Source organism: Balaenoptera physalus, assembly GCF_965194825.1.
Source record: "Balaenoptera physalus genome assembly, chromosome: 5".
NCBI lineage: Eukaryota > Metazoa > Chordata > Mammalia > Artiodactyla > Balaenopteridae > Balaenoptera > Balaenoptera physalus.
In genome coordinates, this window is record NC_138884.1 from 140,597,878 (window position 1) to 140,603,877 (window position 6,000).

At 46.9% G+C, this 6,000-nt stretch overlaps 1 protein-coding gene across 5 annotated transcripts in view; it reads right to left on the bottom strand.

Moving 5' to 3' along the window:
- Positions 1-5,994, bottom strand: part of LOC309660995 (uncharacterized protein) — a 369,759-nt gene extending 363,765 nt beyond the window's left edge. For all 5 annotated transcript variants that reach the window (XR_014263769.1, XR_014263770.1, XR_014263771.1 and 2 more), the window contains exons 1-3: positions 5,439-5,994; positions 4,069-4,165; positions 3,582-3,658 (exon numbers count right to left, since the gene is read on the bottom strand). The gene's annotated coding sequence lies outside the window, so the exon portion shown is untranslated. The remainder of the gene's footprint in view (positions 1-3,581; positions 3,659-4,068; positions 4,166-5,438) is intronic.
- Positions 5,995-6,000: the final 6 nt, after the last annotated feature.

Genomic DNA, 6,000 nt, shown 5'->3' on the forward strand with positions numbered 1-6,000 from the left:
ATTCTAATTACTAATGTAATTCTCACTCTACGTTTCATATTCTTTCCGTGGTGCCTGTCTCCAATAACGTTTTTCAAACCCTTCAGAAACTAATGCTATGACTTGTAACCCTAATCACAATTTGAGTAATCTCATTCTGTATTCATAAAATCAAGGGGCTTCCCCTTAAGAAACCAATTTATACTTTCCAGACAAACACTAGTATTACGTTGACTGTATCACTGTCAAATAAGAAGCAAACTCCCCGGGGAAGAAAAAAGAGACATTTCTAGACATCTTTTCTCTTACTCATATAAACTTAATCAGGGCTTGCAATTAATTTTTGAAATTGTTCTATATCGACCTTAATGTTTAAAGCTTCATTTCTACCTCTGGGCCCCATCAGTAAAACCCATACATCATCCCTGTTAGCAAAGCAGCTGGCTTTTTAAATGTGATGTCTTGTAGTTCTTATTTACAATCCTAATCACATCATTGATTTCAGTAATCTTCAGTAAGAGTAATTATTAATGCTGTCAAAAGCAGAGGCTGGGATTCAATTTTTTCTTTTTTTTTTTTTAATAAACCTGGATCATTAAGATTAAGCCTAATAATGTGACTCTAGAGGCCTCTGGGTAATTAGAAGTTTCCTCTGGTTGAGTATGTAATACAGTAAGGACAACGTCTTCACTTAAAATTCTACACACATCCAAAATATTTAGTTATATAAGCCACAAATGATTAAATAAAAATGCTAGGAGTAGTCACTCATCATAACACAGAAGTAACTAAATTTTTTTTCAGACAGGCACCACACAAAATTTTATCTGATGGAGTATTTTTCTGTAATTTAAGACAGCCATAGATCTATTTTGTCTACTAATGCCAAAAAAACTAAGGCACGTGACATTTTTACTCACTCAGGTGTGTCTTTAACACTAAGGATTAAACAATGCTCTAAAACAAAAGACAGGATAAACCAATATGAAGAGGATAAGAGACATTTTGGAGAAATCAGATATTTCACTATCCAAAGCAACTTTTAAGAAAAGGATAAGATGAGGTAATGCATTTTGATTTTCAGAAAAAGAGGTCATGATGTAATAAAGATTGTCATTCTGTATCAGATCTCTTCATTTACATTTTGAAAGAAAGTGTGGAACAAAACATAAGTTTCCAAAGGACTACCTATTTGTCACTAAAAGACACAATATGTGAGGGAGCCGACAAGAATGTTACTGTGCTCAATGTTGATCACCCACCCCATACTCAGGAAAAATATATGTATTTGGAACCAGTATCAAACACCGTTGCCTAATTTAAAAATACTCCTGGACTTCTTACTGATCAATATCTCTTATAGAAAGGATAGGAGTATAGCATCTGAACTGAAACAGTATTATCAGAAAATGATATCGTGAGCATTTAGGATGTATAATTCATGTTGCTTTCATTTGCTCAGACCATTGTAAAAATCCATAAATCATTTTCTTGTTCATGTATTGCTTAAGTGCAATTTGTCATTTTGCATTAAAGGGCTGCTTCAGCTCATCAGTGCTTTTAATTCACTGTTTAGAGTTTAACAAAATGCTGGCCCTGTCTGATAACCGAAAAGACACTGAAATGTGAAGCCACACCAATATTAACAAGGTTAAACAAAATGGAGAAGAACGGTTCTACTTCGAATATCAAGTAACACTTACGAGCTAGTATTCTCAGCCCGCGAAACGTGGGTTGGTTTGTTCTGTTGGGTCCAAAGGATTAGAACACAGTAACAAAAGAGTTACCTGAATGCTTACAATAGCATGTATATGCTATAAATCTTTTCCAGAAACTCTAGTCAACACTCACTCTACTGTAGATGAACAAGAACGACCAGTGTGGCATTGGCTCCAAAGCCTTGCCTTCCCACCTCTTAAGTTAGGTTACATTACTACAAATAAACTGATTTCATGGTTACCCATTCGAGATGCAATACACTCCAGATACTTTGCATTTGCTCTCTGCACTGTGCTTGCTGGGAATGACAAGTGCCAGAAACCACCCAGCTCAACCCTGGCAGGGGCCTGGCATTTGAAAGACTCCTTATTGACAAAATTTTTTTTCTTCCATTTCTTAAAAAAATTTTTTTTTCTCTCAAAGCTCTGGGCACACTGCAATAATAAGAGGATTTAGAAACAAATTGCTTTCAAGTCAAATTAAATCACTGCAAACACTCATTCATCCAAACGCTGGTTAACAAACTTGTTTCCCTCCCGCCTTTTACAGAAAAGGGTAGGGAAGAAAGCAGCCCGGTTAGCTGCTTTCAAAGTTTGTAACTATGTACATAAAACGCGACGGTGAGATCCTTAGCTCCGCCCTCCCCATTCGGCTGCCCTTAGAGGACAATGAAATAGACGAGGGTACATAATCACTCACACACCTACCAGGATTTTTTATGAAAATTGATTTTGATAACCCCCCTCCAAATAATAATAGCTACTTTCCCCATCTGCTTTAGGATACGATTTGTCTGGGCCCAGATGGTTGGCGCTCCTGGAGGGGGCGTGGGGTGGGGGGGGGAGGGTTATGTTAGGAATTGGTTCTCCCGGCCGGTTTCAATAATTGGGGGGGAGGGGGTCGAAGGACGCTGCATTGCACTATATTCTGCACTTCAAAGAGGTCGTCCACCCCACCCCGCCGAAGCTGTTATCTATGTAATCACGGCCTCACTAAATTCTGGGGTCCGCCGAGTGAAAAAGAAGGAGAGGGGGGGAAATCTGCTGGATTGACACAGCAAGGAAAAAAGTACACGGGTTTCATTTCAAAAGCATTTTTAAAAGGCAGATTTAAAGTGTGGTTTTGTTTCGTGGGTGAGGGGGGGGGGGGGAGGTGCTGTTTAAGGTTCCAGAGTAAGGAGGCAAGTAAGGCAGTAAGGGTGCTGATGCCAACGTCTGAATCTTGGCCCGGGACAAAATGCTCCTGCAATTGCCCTTGGCCGGAGCTACCCAGACGGAGGCGGACGGCCAGGCTCGCGTCTGTTCTCCCAGGCGGAAGACCCCGTCGTCACCCCGCCGATACCACGGCGCCTCGGAGACTAGAAGTCAGAGGCGAGACCTCTAGAGGACCCCGGCCGGCGTCGCTGGCGCGAATGCAGGCCTCTGCGACCCAAGAAATCCTGAAGAGCCCCCAACAGGCCAGCCCTGTCGACTGAGAGCTCCAAAGCGAAATTCTCCGGCTTGCCCTGTGCTGCTTTCGCCGCTAGGAGACGCCTGTAACCCACGTTTGCGGCGAGAGTTCCCCTTTCAAACACAACTACCAAAAAAAAAAAAAAAAAAAAAAATGCAGCTCAAGTGTTAACAGTGGATGTAGTGATTATTTACAGGCAAATCTGGCCATCTCTCCACGTTCTCATCTCCACCTCGGGAAGCTCTCTGGCTCTCAGCGAACGTCCAAAGTCGGCTCAAACTTCATCTACATCTTGAGAGCACAAACCGTCTCCCGCAAACGATTTCCGGCTCTGCCTTGTCATTCAGCCGCATGTCTCTCACACGCAAACACGCGCGCTCACGGGCACACACACAAGTGTTTCCGTATGTACAAATGAAATATTAGAAAATTACCGTCATTTAAAAAATGCTCCAGGATTCTGATGAGTCAGCTTGAAGACCTCAAAACATGTCATTTCAATCCTGCAGATCTAAAGAAAAAACAGGGAGAGGGAGGGGTAGAAAATACAGATGCAACGCCGTTATTAATATTCAGATACACTATAATCTTTTCATTGATCCACAGGTCCTTTTATAAACTGACGCTCCATTCGCAGCCGCAGACGTGATGCTAAAATCATTTCAACTGCAGCGGTTTTCGCTTGGCTTTGGCCAATCGTCAATTTACTGCAGCTGGAAAAGGATTAGCCATTTTTGCTGGCATCCTTTCCTTCTAACCGCTCAAAGGCAGGACCCATCTCCATGAAAGAGCCAAGGGGGGCGGGGGGCTAGGGCAGCAGGCACGCGCTCTCGGGACTCGCAGGGGCATGCCTCAGTCTATAATCACGCCCATGGCCACTCGCCCTCCTTAATTCCCCGCCAGGAGGGAATGGCAACGTACCTCGGGGTCGGGGAAACGACTCTCCTTTTCCCGCAGGTTGTGGCGGTGTTGCTCTCAGGTCATTCATTACCAGGAAGCCCCAAGGGACCTTCCCATCCTGTGGCATAAGAAGGAAACTGAACAAGGGCTGCTTGCGTTTGAATAAACAACCCCTTACAGCCCACTAATTAACACACAATTATGTTTTGTGTTTTTTTTAATCTTTTCTTGGAGAATTAACATTCAATCCACTCTCTCGCATTGAAGAGTTCGCGCTCTATTTCAACTTCACAGGAACTGGGTGCGTTTCCGCGCCGCTTTGCCCCCGCGCCTCGGGAGTGAGCCCTCGGAGCTCGTCAAGCGCATCCTTCGGGACCCGGAAGGAGGTGTGGAGGGTGCCCCGTTGGGGCTTACACAGAGCTGTGCGCTGGACCAGGAAGGATGGATGCGAGCACCGTGAATGTGCAAGCGCGTTCGCAGATACCCGCAGCGGTACACACTCTGGCCCCGCGTGTGCAGCGACCCAGCCCATGCACCCACCCCCGCCTCCGCCCGCGCTCGCCGCCGCCCAGCTGCCCTCATCCAGCGGTCTTGCCCCAAGCTGAGCAAGAATTGGTGCTCCGGTCTAGCAGAGGGCGGCGGGGGGAGCTCTCCAATTGTCAGAATAAGTAGAAAAAAGCCTGTGCGCGCCGCCGCGGCGTCGCACTTGGCCGGGGGGACGCGCAGGGATATCCGGGGGGACGCGCAGGGATATCCGGGGGGACGCGCAGGGATATCCGCGGCGCCTTGCAGCGAACAAGCCAGAGGCCCGCGAGGCCGGCGTTAGGCGGGCGGGCTCCAAAGCGGAGCGGCTCCAAAGCGGAGCTCAGATGAAACTCCTCAGTCATTGATCAAAGCGTTCACAGCTCAAACCGGGTCCCCAAGCGCATTAATCTATTTGGCAAGAATATCGTGGATGTACGTTTAGGAAGGGAAGAGGTAAGTCTAACGCGGCCGCACGTCTATAGGAGCCGCCAGCCCTCAACCCTGGGCTTGAATCCCGCGGCTTTTTCAGGACCCACCTAAGCTTCACCCCTTCCTTCCTACACGGCCCCTTCAGACCCTCACACTTAGTTTGACACAGGCCTTATCGTATCTGTTTTTTAAAAGTCCTGCCAATCTCCACCAGAGTCCCTTAATTAGGTAACCCCTGCCAATTAGTGGCCCCTCTGCAACTTTTTCCTGTTCTCGGTGACTTATTTCCACCATCAGTAGCAAGAAAAATACCTTAAAGGAAAAAGAATGTTAGCGTCATTGGAAACCCCGCTCCTGGGAGAGGATACCGCTGCTGCTATTATGTTTTCGCATTTGCTGATGCAAACAGGGGAACCTCTCTATTCCCTCGCCATTACCTGCGGCCGGGGACTGGGAACTTTCCGTGGCAGAGTCCCAGCTAGCGCCTCGGGACCTGCCGGGCTGTGGTCGCTCTCACACTCACACTCACCCCGTCAGCCCGGGCGCGGGTTGCATCCCGCCCGGCCCGGTTGCTTGCGTGACGCGCCTGCTTGACGGTCAGGTTGGCCAATTAGCGGTGGCTCGGTGGGTGGTGCTCCTCAGCGATTGGTTGGCAGAATGAGGGCGCTGCGCAAAAACAGAGAAGCGGAGCGCTCGGAGCTCAGAAAGTGCCAGCCGAGATCGCAGGCTCTGGGGCTGAGGCAGGAGGAGGGAAGGACTGGAAAGAAGAGAGACAGGTTAGAGGGAAGAAGAGGCTTGGGAAGGAAACAGCAAAAAAGAAACTGCTCATCACACTTACAGAGAGGCAAACGACGGTGGAGATGAGGACAGGGAGAGACAAGACTATGAAAGCCAAAAAATACAAATAGAGCGAAAGAGGAAAAAATGCCAAGAAGAACATCCATCCGGAGAAATGAAGAGAATGAAAGTTTTATGCTGCAGAACCGTTCTATGCTTTTT